This window comes from Amblyomma mixtum, chromosome 5, assembly GCF_055824585.1.
Source record: "Amblyomma mixtum isolate Tamu chromosome 5, ASM5582458v1, whole genome shotgun sequence".
NCBI classification, from domain to species: domain Eukaryota; kingdom Metazoa; phylum Arthropoda; class Arachnida; order Ixodida; family Ixodidae; genus Amblyomma; species Amblyomma mixtum.
In genome coordinates this window covers 26,892,209-26,907,020 of record NC_143016.1, presented here as the reverse complement: position 1 = coordinate 26,907,020, position 14,812 = coordinate 26,892,209, and the positions used below count along the sequence as shown (strand labels likewise).

The following is a 14,812-nucleotide window of genomic DNA, read 5'->3' as shown; positions in this document are numbered from 1 at the left end:
GACCCTGGGAATTGGCGGTCGATCGGTCTGGCATCGCGACCGCCACACATTCCTCTACTGATGCGCGCGTGCGTGTGTGCGTGTGTGGGGCTTGCGCCTGCGCGGAAGACAGTGAAGCCAGGTTGATGGGGAGAGGACCCCAGGAACAAAGAGCAGATGAGCACGACTGTGAGCGAGGGAAAACGAGGGCGAGGAGGACAAAAATTGGAAGGAGATGTTCTTCTTGGTGTTTTGTTTGCGGTGTACGCCTCCTCAAGGCCGCCCGGGCAGGGCGTCCAGAGAAGGAATGAAAGAAGGAGGAAAAGAAGCTTGGCTTGCTCTCGCCTCTCCAGCCGTTTCGCGGCGGTTGTTACCGGACTCATTTCGCTTAATCTTGCCGAAGCGGCGGCAGCGACGGCGATTGCGCCTCGCAGTCAAGCGCGCCGAAGGGCAGCAGGCGGGGGTAGAGCCATTTTCCGAGGCGGCTTTTCTTGTTTCCCCGGCTCCCGCGCGGCTCGAGTAACGGCGGTTAAGTAAGCGGTGCTGTGCTCACTGCACTTTCTCTCTGGACCGTGCTGCCGATGCTGATGATGCGCCACCGGACCATGAGTTATTCAACAGACGCCTGTGGAATGTAAACAAACGGCGCCCTGAGCCGGAGAGTGGCGCCGTCTTGCGGAGCTGAGCTGAAGCGCTGCCGGTGGATTACGCCACCACGACCATCGCCATACGCGACTGGCCTTGCGAGCAACGGCTTAGGATGAAGAACGCACTCTTGTTCAGAGGTCACAAAAAAATTAATTTGTTCATTACGGAAATTGAGCCTACTCTTGGAGTTACGGAGCAGCCTTGCGGTGGGGGGAAAAACGTACAGAAAATTTCGATTTAGAGTCCCTGAAACGCAGTAGCCCTTGACTAGCGAGCTAAGACTCAACATTTTGTATGGGGATGGTGCCGTACTATATACAAGTTAAATCTCTAAATACAATGCAGAAGAGCCATGCTTACATGATTTCAGCACTCGAGGAAGAACCACATGCGCGATGTACAGTCATAGCCATAATAATACGGAGCACGCTTATGCGATCAAAGTCTTCTACCACCTAACTTATAGAGAAAGAGAGTGCTTAAAATGTTTGCTTGGAAATGCCGGTGGTGCGCTGGTGTATAAACCCAATGAATTGTCATATTTTCTCTGCACAGCCTGTAAGAAAAGTTTGAACACCTAAGTGTTCAAGACGTAAGACTTCTTATGTCTTACGTACCAGGTATTTAACGGTGAGCTAGCGCCCGAATGACAATAGTATCTTGAACGCAGCTGGGCGGCAGCAACAGGAGGGTGCGCAAATGTGTGCCCAAAAGATATCAACACGGCGTAAGAAGCGCAAGCGTCCTATCCTCGCGTCCTTAAGAAAGATCGCGCTGTACTTGGCTATGGCAAGTCCGTGATAGCTCTTAATGTATAGGCTATACGCAAAGAAGTTTCACGTCCACTCACTAATCGGCGGCAGTTTATGATTGACTTCTATTGCGGTCATGCCTCGGTCGACGAGCGCCGTGTCTGTTAGCGAGATGCATACCGCGTAGGTAGCGCGCTGGGAGGCGTGACTCGTCCTCTACTCTCTTCCTCGACGGTTTTGCACTTTCCCTCAAAAAGTGGACTGGAGTCGACTTCTGTCGCTTTCATGTAAACGCGACTACTATACGCGGTCTCGGCTCGAAGACAACGTAAGAACTAACAGCTTTGTGACTCTTGCGTCGTGGTTTCCCGGGCGGGGGTCCGGTTTTTGCGAGCCGGATGGCCGCACGAGTGCAGCATGCGCGGACCTCCCACGTGCTCCAATTAGGGTCTTCTTCGACGGGGTGGCCTCCTCGGCGGAGGGCAGATCCGCGCACGCTTTCTTCACGGGAGGACGGAGAAGGAAGAAGCTCGCGGGCGGAGATTGCAGGGAAACTGCGGCGATTCTCGGTGTTTAAAGCGCGTTGGATAACGCTGAGTGCGAGCGTGTTGTCGGCTGATTTATGCGAATAATCACACAGGCAGATAAGAGGACGCAGGTGAATCATGAGATGCGCGCTTCGCTCGACTAAGGAGCCTTTCTTACATCTCCATGCACGAGTCTGCTTGCTACCAACGAGGAGGCACTCTTTAATAATCACTGGCTTGCCAGGAATGTACGTTGAACAATGTTACTAAAGTGTACAGGTCTGTTTGCCAGCTTTAGGTTCCACAAAGTGCATGCTTGGCTGTCTCACATTTGCGGGCGCGTGACGTGTCGCTGTGGCTTCACTTCAGAGCGACGCTTGGCTGCTGGTATGTTGGCTTCCCTCGAGGCAAATCTGCATCTTTACGGGCCAGTGTAGATGGGGCAATTGAAGCACAGATGTATACGCTACCATGCGCGAAGAACAGCTACCTATTTTAAATACCGTCCCTCTTCTGCAAGCAAAAAGAAAGAAAAAACGCCAGTTGCAGGAACGCTTCCAGAAAACAAAGTAGTAGACCTCAAGAATACTTAGTTTCTTCAGGTTTCCTTGGTTTCCTCAACGATGTATTGATTAGACAGCAGCTTAAGAGCTGTGCACACAAGTGTGGTTCAATAGACCAGAATCCAGAGCCGCTCCTGGGCGCGGCCATTTTCCGCCGACTGGTGCGCCGCGGTGCGGGCGTTTCTTTGGGGACTGCGGGGCTGCGGCAGCTCCGCGGCCGCGCCTGCATATAGCCGCGCTTCGGGCGCTAAAAAAACATTGCCGAGCATACTTCCGCTGCGTGGCTGTGTTGCAGGAAGTATTCACGTTATCAAAGGGAGCATACTGATGCGTTTTAATGACATTTAGTTTGACATTCACGTGAATTGTGCTGACGCTTAGAACGCGCTCGTGCTTATATCACTACCGTCTTGGTGCTCCACCGCAAAAAAAGAAAAAACTTTTTGTTCAATATCAAGTATTAGGTGTGCGGCTAGCATGCAGTTCCAATTCCCATGCACTCTTAATCCTTCGGCCATAAAGTACCACCCACAAACAGGGCTTTCTTGTCGCATGCGTGGTGCGCCAGTTTATCAACAAATTACCGCTGTGAGCTTAACTGAGTCGCAGCGCCAACAAAAAAGAAAATTTGTCATGGTTTATGCAACCCGGTGTATAAAAACGTACTTTGCTCAAATTATCAAAGCTTGAATAGATATTAGCAGTGAATCCAGCTTTCACGAATTCTAAGGTCCGAAGTCGCGTTCATTTCATTCGGTAGCTCTCGCCGCGTGTGACAGCGTGGCGTAGGCGTTTGGCTAAGTGTGAATGAATGTATTAAAATCGCGCATATTTTCCTATGATTAGCCGCCTGCATATAGCCGCGCTTCGGGCGCTAAAAAAACATTGCCGAGCATACTTCCGCTGCGTGGCTGTGTTGCAGGAAGTATTCACGTTATCAAAGGGAGCATAATGATGCGTTTTAATGACATTTAGTTTGACATTCACGTGAATCGTGCTGACGCTTAGAACGCGCTCGTGCTTATATCGCTAACGTCTTGGTGCTCCACCGCAAAAAAAAAAAAAAAAACTTTTTGTTCAATATCAAGTATTAGGTGTGCGGCTAGCCTGCAGTTCCAATTCCCATGCACTCTTAATCCTTCGGCCATAAAGTACCACCCACAAACAGGGCTTTCTTGTCGCATGCGTGGTGCGCCAGTTTATCAACAAATTACCGCTGTGAGCTTAACTGAGTCGCAGCGCCAACAAAGAACAAAATTTGTCATGGTTTATGCAACCCGGTGTATAAAAACGTACTTTGCTCAAATTATCAAAGCTTGAATAGATATTAGCAGTGAATCCAGCTTTCACGAATTCTAAGGTCCGAAGTCGCGTTCATTTCATTCGGTAGCTCTCGCCGCGTGTGACAGCGTGGCGTAGGCGTTTGGCTAAGTGTGAACGAATGTATTAAAATCGCGCATATTTTCCTACGATTACGGTAGATAGCAAAAGCAGAAAGACACAACGGTCAACCCTTTACCACCCCTTGATCCCTATGACATGCGGGCGGAAAGAGCAAATGAAATCGGTAGCGGTCGTGCTTACAATCACCTGCATGAAATGTGTTTAATGGGAACTAGGGCAAGCTCAGCGCAAGGAGGTGATCGAAAACACGCGTTTCGTCGAGGCAACCTTTAGTCTGCAGCTCGCCTATCCAGTCACTACACCACTGAATCAAATCAATAAATCCACATTCATGTGCCTAAAATTATCATAGATGATAGCGCACGTAAAAGACGGCAACAAACGACACGCCAGCGCAGAAATCTGCTTAGAAGTGCCGGTTTCCAGTCCGTACGCTACCTGGCCGACTACTCCACGAGAAAAATCCTTGCTGTTTGCAATACTATTCCAGAATTTCCCTGAGCAGCGCCGCCGCACCAGCGGCTCGGTGGAGCAGCGTCGCCGCTGCGGTGCCAGCGTTTAGAATCCTGAGCCAGCCGAATATCATCATTGAAAAACGTAGCGCGAAAAACGAGACACAGAAAAGGTGAAGACAGGACACGAGCGCTAATCATCAATATCAATATCATCATGGTGGGCACAAACAACGAGACAGAGGCGCACTGCCTCGCCGCACTCACTGACATCGAAATGAACGGGAAAAAAAACTCGAAGATGTCACGTTAACGACTAACTGCGCGCAAGATAACCGCAGTATTGTCTGGTAGAGGGAAAATGTGAGTAGTGACGCACAGCGCACACCCTCATACGTTATGATGAAGCACTACAACGACAGAAGCGAACACATAAAGGCCGCCGCGGTGGCTAAGCGGTTATGGTGCTCGGCTGCTGACCCGAAAGACTCGGGTTCGATCCCGGCCGCGGCGGCTGGAATTTCTTTGGAGGAGAAATTCTAGAGGCCCGTGTACTGTGCGATGTCAGTGCACGTTAAAGAACCCCAGGTGGTCGAAATTTCCGGAGCCCTCCACTACGGCGTCTCTCATAGCCTTAGTCGCTTTGGGACGTTAAACCCCATAAACCAAACCAAATCGAACACATAAAGATGCATTCTACGCGCGCCGCCGGCGCGACCCGCAGTCCCTCGGGCCGCGCGCGCCGATAGATGGCGACTGGTGTCGAGAGTAGGGGCGCGCCAGCAGCCTGCGTGTGAGGGTAAAAGAATCTGGTCTATATTCACGAGAGATTTATCCATCTTGTAGGAAATATGCTGAGTCGGCACCTGCAGAAAGCGCCGGCTACTCGTTTTACTGTGAGAGACAGACTGGGTGAAGAATCAGTGCAGAAAACTAGAAGAATGAAAAGGAAATGTGAAGCTAGTGAAGGATCACTTGTAGAAGTCTCTTCCTTCGGTTATTTTCCTACAGAGAGAATTCCACGAGTAGAAAGGCGTCGCAAACGTGTTACGCACATCCTATACGCAATTACAGGCGCATACATACAGATGAACTTTTGTACGTAGGAGCAGACAACGAATACGCAGATACGGCAATTACGCATATATATCTGCTGAATCAAACGCAAGGGAAGGGTTGCTGCACACTTTCGGTCATTAATGCAGCGCTCATTTTTCAAATGCCAGCAACAATTACTCGTACCTACCTACTAGCGCCGTCAGCTGCCAATACTTATACTGGCTTAGTAGCAAGAAGTCACTGTAGGAGCCCATCGATCATTACGAACTTGAGCCTACAGCCTCTTGGATCTAGGGTATGGTTTGCAAAGTGGGCGCTCATTACAAAGTGATCCAACTTGTCGTGTGCAATTCATGGGACCCCACTGAAAAGTGCGATTACCATCGTGTGAAAGAATACATCTGAAGAACGCATCTACTCTTCGATAGATGGCGTTTTACGAGTTCCACATCTGAGCAATGGCTCGTCAAAATTGCAGTAGATTGGATAAATTGATAACAGCTTCGATAATACCAGTGCGCCAGGGTCAATGCTACCACTGTTGCGAATCGATAATACTATAAATATTAGGGGTATACAATATAGAACCGCGCTGGGTTTTGCTCTTTCCTTGTTTTTCTCTCCCTTTCCCCTATCTTTGTTTTCCATTGCTGCAGTGCAGTCCCTACCGCAGTCTCAGCATGCCAGGATGTTCCTGATTTGCGTACGCTGATTCGAACTGAATTGGATTACAAGCCGCTTTGCGTGGAGTATATTAACATCCGCGCCCATGCGTTCGACGGTCAGCATAGCGCGTCGCAGTATTCCGTACGCGGATGCGTGCTGTTCGTGTCCGTGGATCGCCGGAGCTGCGGTCATTGAACAGGGGGCCGGTGACCGCGCCCTATCCGCCGCCATCACCGTAACCAATCGGCTCCGGGTCGCCCTTTCGCTGTCTGGGCGCCGCCTCCCGGTGAACGCAAGTGGTGGTCGCAGCGCAAATCGCTTTCTACCCGACGCGTGTTCACGGAGTCTGCGTCTCAATCGCATCGGACGTGGGAATGCGCTTGGCTTGTCCACTCACTCGCATATGATTAGGGGAACTGCGGCGTGCCATTTATAACAAATGACGTAAACGAGAGTTTCTGAGAAAAGACGCGTGCGAACGGGTTCCCCAACAAGACGATGGCGTTTCAGGCAGTCTGCTCTGGCGAATGAGATAAGACTGCGTATTAGTTGCTCCATACGCTCCCACAAGAGCTATCTCTACCAGATGGTGGTTCCTTTTGTATGGAGTGCATACTTTCATTCAGTATCGCAACTTAAACAATGCTCGTATACGGTTATAAGCATAATGTATATGCTTAAACACCGCAGTGCCTTGGAGCTGTGCTACTTGGAATAAATATCCCGTGGTTAATGTCTTCACAACTCGTACCGGGCAAGTGCGGCATCAGTGTGGTACTCTGTGGAAACCCATGCGTAATGTCTGGTTCGGGTGATTCTGCGGGATATACAAGTTTCTGAGCGTCAAATATGGGATGGTTTCGGACTGTAAGAGTCCTTCAGCGGGACGGTACAAGTAGCGGAGTCGCCGCGAACGCCTTGAAAATGATTTACGTTATCCGGAGTAGACTGCATAGCTTGTGGGGGAATGAGCTTTCTGTTGTGTTTTAGCGTCAAACAGACCGCGAATGCTCGAGATGACTGCATTCAGCGAACGCGTTGAAGAAGAATGGGGAACCGTCAAACGTCCTGTGAGTACGACATAAGGAGCGAGAGAAGTTAACTGCCGCAAGCCAGGAGGTCCTTTTGATAGCAGCATCTAGAGGTCATTGCTCATCTTAAGGGTTCAGTGCTCTTAAAACGCTTCTTTGTTTTCCTCCCCCTTTTTTCTGTTGCTTGTTGTGTGCGCACTAGAAAGCCCTAATGGACAAAAGAAGTCGGGAAGTTAGCCGATTTGTCCATTTCCTCGTACTGGATTATTTCGTGTGCGCGCAGACAGTGAGTTCGTGCATGCCCGCCGCCAGCTGATTCTGAGAAAAAGTATCCGAGGTGGTACTGATGCCATCTATTCGAGCCAAAGCGGCGACGACTTTTCCAGCAATGTGCCTGTTGTGTCCCCTTATTGCTTTTGTGTGTGTGCGCCCCCGCGTCCTCCTCCTAACGACCACTCGCATCCTCCTCCTAACGACCACTCAATCCTCCTCCTAACGACCGCTTGCCCCTCGTCGCACGCTGTCGCCGGATGCCCCCCCACGGTGCGCCCCCGCACCCTCCTCCTGTTCTGGGAAGCCACTCCCTGCCGTGGACGCTTCTCCACTCCCTCCTTTCTTCGGGCGGCCAGTTCGGCTCCTGCCTCGGTCGACGCTGGTCGCACCCTCATCGGCTTTAAATAAACGAAGTCTTAAAGTACCGTGTGCGTCTTTCGCTGCATTCAACACAGCGACCGGACACGACAGTGGCGACGAGAAAGTGGATTCGACCCGCGCTACGCAACGCTATTGACAAGCCATGGCTACGCGAGGGTTTCCCAATCAGATACCAGAATTCAACGGCTCATCGTGGTCATCGTGGGTTGGACGCCTTCAGTTCTACTTTGAAGCTAACAACATCACAGACCCAGCCTTGAAGAGGGCCAACCTGCTGACGCTGTGCGGGGAGCAGACCTACGATACTGTCTGCGCCCTTATTCAGCCAAGCACACCAGCGGCAGTGTCTTACGACGACATCGTAAAAGCGCTGCAAAAGCACTACGACCCAAGGCCATCCGAGGTCTACAGCCGGGCTCGCTTCCAACGACGAGATCAACTGGGAGGAGAAACTGTGAGCGCCTACGTAGCCGCGCTCAAGAAGCTCGCTGCCGACTGCAATTTTGGAACGCTGTCGACAACAGCTACCGGGCAGGAGGGAGACGCAGCTTCTTCTGCTAACACCACCATGCTTCCCTTGGACGTGATGTTACGCGACAGATTTGTGTGCGGACTGAGTGACGAGTCACTGCAGCAGCGCCTGTTCGCTGAGAAGGACCTCACATTCAGCAAAGCTTACGACATCGCCGTTCGAGCGGAGAGCGCCGGTCACCAGCAGAGAGGGATTCGCCGGAACACCGAGCCGGTACACCAGACAAGCAACCAGGTGCGCAAGCCTTCTGTTGTTGTAAAATCGGTCAAAAAGGCACAACGCTGCTGGCGGTGTGACGACCAACACAACCCCCAGGGATGTCGATTCCAGTCAGCCACGTGTAATTTTTGCCACAAGCGAGGGCATATCGAAAGAGCATGCATTACGAAACGGAGACTTGCCAAGATAAAGTCACCTTCCCAGCCTAATCACAGCGTCAACGCCTCAGAGAATACGCCGCTATCTGATCTCCATGGAACAACATCAGCAACACCATCTGTGTTGTACGACCTGAACACCATGAATCTCGGCACGCGACCGAAGATTTTTACAGAAGTAAGCGTACATCACCAGCTGATTAAGTTCGAGGTGGACTCCGGCGCAGCCTGTACTCTGATCAGTGAGGACACGTTCCGAACTTCATGGCCATCTGACGCACCCGCCCTGCAACAAGACGACACGCACCTGCGAACGTGGTCAGGACAGAATCTGCCACTATTGGGCTCTGCCAACGTGCAGGTTAACTACAACGGCCAGACCCATACGCTACCTCTGCTTGTTGTGAAGGGCACAGGATCAAGCCTTCTAGGGAGAAATTGGTTTTCTCCACTAGGCGTGATGATATGCGGCAAACATCAAAACGCCGATGCGCTAAGCCGTCTGCCACTAGACGCAACTGTTGACGAACCATTTCCACCAGGAGACGTTCTGATGTTCGAAGCACTGCCAGAACCTCCGCTTACAGCAGGCACAGTTGCAGCATCTACGCAGAAGTGCGCAGCTCTCCGGCTAGTTTACACAGCTGTTCAACAAGGCAACGTGCATAAACTCAAAGGGGACAACTTCGACGCTTACCGCAGGCGAGCTACAGAGTTGAGCACCCATCGCGGCTGCATCATATTTGGGTCCCGAGTTGTGATGCCGAGAGAACTACGCGCACAAGCTATGTCTCTCATCCACGCCGGACATCGGGGCATCGTTGCAATGAAAAAGTGTGCCAGAAGCTACATGTGGTGGCCTGGCATTGACAACGACATCGAAACAGTGGTGCGAGAATGCAAGCCTTGCCAGAGCAGCCGGAGCGCCCCGCCGAAAGCTCCTGTCCCAGAATGGGAAAAGCCAGACACACCATGGCACACACTGCACATTGATTTTGCAGGACCAATTGAGGGCTGCACTTTCCTTGTGGTCGTAGATGCCTACACAAAGTGGCTTGAGATAAGGCAAATGGGACAGACGACTTCGGCAGCAGTCATTGACAACCTCCGATCACTATTTGCAACGTTCGGCCTGCCGCGCAAGGTAGTGTCGGACAACGGAACACCGTTTGTGTCTGCGGAGATCCTCAAGTTTTATCGCGACAACGGGATCTCATCAGTTACATCGGCCCCCTACCACCCAGCGACAAACGGACAAGCCGAGCGCTACGTAGCCGAGCTAAAACGCGCCCTTGAAAGAGATCAGACAGGCTCGCTGCAGCGCCGCCTTGCGCGCTTTCTCTTCAAGCAGCACACGACGGTTCAGAGCACAACAGGCGAGACCCCCTCGAAAATGATGTTCGAGCGTGAAATGCGAACTCAGCTCACAGCCATCCTCCCCGAGCCAAAGGCAGAGACGTTCCGGGAAGAAAAAGCAATTCCGCGCTGCGGCACGCTTAATGAGGGGCAGCGCGTCCTCGCCCGACAGTTTCTGAAAAAGCCACGCTGGGAGGAAGCTACAATTGTCAGACGCATAGGCCTGCGCTCTTGGCTCGTCAACATACATGGCACAGTAGCACGCCGACATCTCAACCAGCTGCGTAGATTTACGACGCCGTCTGAGAGCTGTCCGCCAGCGGAGAGAACACGTGCACCATTTTCCCACATAGCCTGGCACCTCTTCCCGGAAGAAGAGACTTCGCCCAGGACAGACCCAGGAGACACAGCGAACAACAGCCAGCCTACAAGTGTTTCTCCCCCGAGCGCACAAAGCCAGCGCGCCTCCACGCGTGAGCGCCGACCCCCTGCACGATACCAGGCAACTTTCTAAGGGGGAAGGAAGTGTTGTGTCCCCTTATTGCTTTTGTGTGTGTGCGCCCCCGCGTCCTCCTCCTAACGACCACTCGCATCCTCCTCCTAACGACCACTCAATCCTCCTCCTAACGACCGCTTGCCCCTCGTCGCACGCTGTCGCCGGATGCCCCCCCACGGTGCGCCCCCGCACCCTCCTCCTGTTCTGGGAAGCCACTCCCTGCCGTGGACGCTTCTCCACTCCCTCCTTTCTTCGGGCGGCCAGTTCGGCTCCTGCCTCGGTCGACGCTGGTCGCACCCTCATCGGCTTTAAATAAACGAAGTCTTAAAGTACCGTGTGCGTCTTTCGCTGCATTCAACACAGCGACCGGACACGACAGTGCCTTAGGGGCGTAATTTACTAAACGGCGGCGCAACGGTGATTTGTTGCGGTTGCGTATCTGTGGTGTTCGTGAGTTTAGTAACAAATGCCTTCCGACACAAGCCTGCGCGCGGGGTATCGGAAGGAGAACTGACAGAGAATTCAGAAGCAGGAACTGAAAGGTGCGGTTGCCCGTGCGAGAGCTGCACGACCGTTGGTTTTGTTCGTCTGTACGGTCACATTTCCCTCCGTACTTACTTACGTACCGACTTTGACTTTTATTTTTGCGTGTGCACAAAGCACTAAAACTGATTTATCTACGTCTTAAACAGCACCCATTTCCATGGCGCGTATGCTGACCCAGCTGCAGTTACGAGTGATGGCGATCTATAGCCCGCCTCGGGGGCTTCCCGGCCTCTAATTACAGCGTAAAATCAGCTACGTTGTCGCAAAACGCCGAAGTAATTGTACTTTATTTTCAGGATTCACACTTTTTACGACTTTTTTGCGGCGCTAGAAAATTTTCCTCATTGTTTGTTCAGGTTTGGCTTAAGCTGCGTTTATACGTTTAATGGTAGCATAAATCTCAACGAACCGTTTCTGTGTTTCGATTGTATCTGGAATATATAAACAGCCTTAACCACCACCTGTAAAAACTGCTTGCGGTGAACACAGAACGTTGAGATGGGGTTCTGGTGATACGTAAGGAATTGCCTTTTTAATGCTAAAGCAAATGTGTGTGTGCGTGTGTGCGTGTGTGCGTGAATGCGTGCGTGTGTGTGTGTGTGTGTGTGTGTGTGTGTGCGTGCGTGCGTGCGTGCGTGCGTGCGTGTGTGTGTGTGTGTGTGTGTGTGTGTGTGTGTGCGTGCGCGTGTGCGTGCGCGCTCGAGCGCGTGGGTGCGCTCGCAGATGGTACAGAAAATCGTAAGAAAATGCAAAAATTGCAAGAAAATTAGGGTAACGTCATCAAGCGGCCGTATGACGAACACATCAAGCCGAACACCGCCATTTCAAGCAGTCTGATACAGATACATGTCGTTCGTCCATATATGCTCGCCACTGGCCGTCCTCCATGTGGCGCAAATTTTCATGACTACATTCGTACCAAAGTTGCGACGCAACCGTTTGTTGTACAGCGTTCCGGGTGGTGTCATACGATTTCTGTTTGCCTATAGCTTACATGTTTAGTTTAGTATATATGGGTTTAACGTCCCTAAGCGACTCAGGCTTCTAGGCACGCCGTAGTGAAGGGCTCCGGAAATTTCGACCACCTGGGATTCTATGACTTGCACTGATATCGCACAGCACACGGGCCTCTAGAATTTCACCTCTGTCGAAATTCGACCGGCGTGGCCGGGATCGAACACGCGTCTTTCGGGTCAGTAGTCGAACACCACAACCACTGAGCCACCGCGGCGGCCTATAGCTTACATGTGCTATTTATAGTCAAGTTGTAGGCTAGCCTGCTACAGGAATTCGAATCAACGACATATGCACCTTCATTTATATGCTTTCCCCAGAATTCGCTCCGGGTGCTGTCGTAAGAGCAAACACATAAACTCGTAGAAAAAGAACATTAGTGGATTTAAAACCATTACGCACAAGCAATGCACCGAGGGACAGTAATCTTTTCGCATTCCCACACGTAAGCAGTCTTACGTGTCTCTGCCGAATTTTTTCTTTGCTTTTTTCAATGCAAATTCAGTCACTGGAGTTCAAACGATTCAATGCCAACGAAACTACAGTGGTAGAAGGACTGAAGATGGAATGGAATCTACGGGTTTTTATGCTGAGTGAATATTGTGCGAAAATCATTAATATACCATCGCAAAGAATTTAGCTGTGCTGTGGGAAAGTGATGAAACCCACCTTAAAACACCCCCAAGGTGAAGGCATAAAACATATGCATTGAAGGCGTAAGAGTCAAGGCGTTGCCGTGCAGACGCCATTCGCTAGGTTAAAGCGTCATGGTCAGGGAGTAGAAAATGAAAAAAAAAAAAATACCAGAAATCGAATGGTCCTTGTCCTTGATATCTTAGGAGTCGCACATATGCGGCTGAGACCGGTGTGCATCTTCTGGTCCCTCCGAAACTCTAGAAACTCATCACGCATCAGCATCACAGCATCAGCATCACACCATCACAGCATCACAACATCACAGCATCACAACATCACAGTATCACATCATCACAGCATCACAGCATCAACATCACAACATCACTGCATCACAGCATCAGTATCACACTATCACAGCATCAGCATCACAGCATCAGCAGCCGCATCAGCAGCCGCGGCAAGCTTGCTCGGGCGTCACAACAGCGTGCTACGCATAACTTTTTTGCTGAGGACCGTTATTCTCATATGCCGCATTAGAATTCGTCTCAGAGGCTCTGCTTATCGTAATCTGCCGTTAGGAAATATTCCACTATTTGTATAGCCCCTGGTAAACGAGTAAAAAGAAAGAAACACGTCTTCGAATGGTGTTATTCGACGCAGACACGCACCTACGATTTGGTGGGCCTCCTTGGCGCGGTAGTTGGCGCGGTGTCAAACAAGCTGTACGTACAAGTACGTCGCGGGCATATAATTGCGCCATGCGTAGCCTCCGCCAGTCGCGTTCTTCCAGAAAGATCTGGTCTGCGCCGGTATCGAGTCGCGTGCTGGGATAAACAAAGTTTCACTTCTCCCGTGATACTTCCTTGATACTGGAGGGTGTATAAGAAGGGAGGGAGATTTTTTTTTTTTTTTGCCTTAGCTGTACTTGAGCACATGACAGGATCCGGTTTTCACACGACTCGAAACAGATACGCAGTTTAAAAGCTTATACGATACCCAGCAATTCTGGACAAACGCACTTTTGAGCACAAACCAGTTTATGAACGCAATTTTTCATATATTGTAACATTTCGCTATAACAATCAATATAGCCACGGCAGTCCTGTCGGCAGACTTGCATTTTTTTGCTACTATTTTGCTATCACTCTGCTTACGGGCTTCTTCGCTAACGTCCTTGCTTCGTCTTTTTCTTATTGTTTATCATCTATTAAAGACGGCAGGAAAATTCCATGTTCAGTCCCTACGTGTTCCCGGAGCTGGAATTCTTGCAATTATGCTTTCTTTTCTGGCCGAATATCACAAATTTAGCGTTTATTAGGCAAGTCACGCGTCTGAGAACTTTCGCATATCCAATATTAAACACTTCCGGTGTTCTGTGCCGTTTGAGTGCACCTGCATGAAAACATTAGCTTCAGAGTGATTGTACTACATCCGGTGACTTACTCTACTATGGGCAGGAGTAACATGTGTGTAAGATTGCGTGCACGCTTTGTTGTAAGCGCGGGAGGGTCTATCCAAACGCCTCCTGGCGCCATTTCTACTTTGTCCATTCAAGCATAGCTGTCGTAGTATGTCTATGTGTGCGCACGTCTGAAAACATTTTAGAGGTCGCTTCTAAGGCATGAAACAACTACCGAAGATACTCCTCAACGGTGCACTGCGTTTCAGATAACACTGGGCATCCGAACTGGGCGCGCGCTGCACTAATTGCTCTGTCGCAAACGAAATGGACCTGGCGTATGAAGTACTCATGCGCAGCAGTCGAGAAGTTGTCGAAACAAAGAGCTCGCAGCCTTGGAAATCGTTACGTGTACTCACAAAGCAGAGTGGCGCAGTGGGGGAGGCAAGTATACGAACTAAAAAAAAAAAAGAGTAAAATGTGTCTAGCGCTTCTGGCGCACTCGACACGTACCTCTGTTTTCCAGATTGTTCTTTGTTGTCAGAGCGGGGCGCGACGTCGGGCCTCGCCGAGCGTACACATCGCCGCTGCCTTTTCTCTTCAGCTACTCTCGTTTGCGTGTTTCATTTCCATTTCTTTTCACTCGTATACGCGTTCCTTTCTCTTGGGGGACTATGCACGGTTTCCGGTTCATTCTTGGCCGGCCCGCCTTTTGAGACGA

At 50.8% G+C, this 14,812-nt stretch overlaps 1 pseudogene across 7 annotated transcripts in view; it reads right to left on the bottom strand.

Moving 5' to 3' along the window:
- Positions 1–13,526, bottom strand: part of LOC149341575 (septin-7 pseudogene) — a 125,279-nt pseudogene extending 111,753 nt beyond the window's left edge. For 2 of the 7 annotated variants that reach the window (XR_016282936.1, XR_016282935.1), the window contains exons 1-2: positions 13,361–13,526; positions 12,861–12,949 (exon numbers count right to left, since the gene is read on the bottom strand). The product of XR_016282936.1 is annotated as a septin-7 pseudogene, transcript variant X5 (transcript). Of the gene's footprint in view, positions 1–2,236; positions 2,420–12,860; positions 12,950–13,360 lie in introns of those variants that run through there. The other 5 variants (XR_016282938.1, XR_016282933.1, XR_016282937.1 and 2 more) reach the window with 4 other exon arrangements.
- Between the last annotated feature and the right edge of the window lie 1,286 nt (positions 13,527–14,812).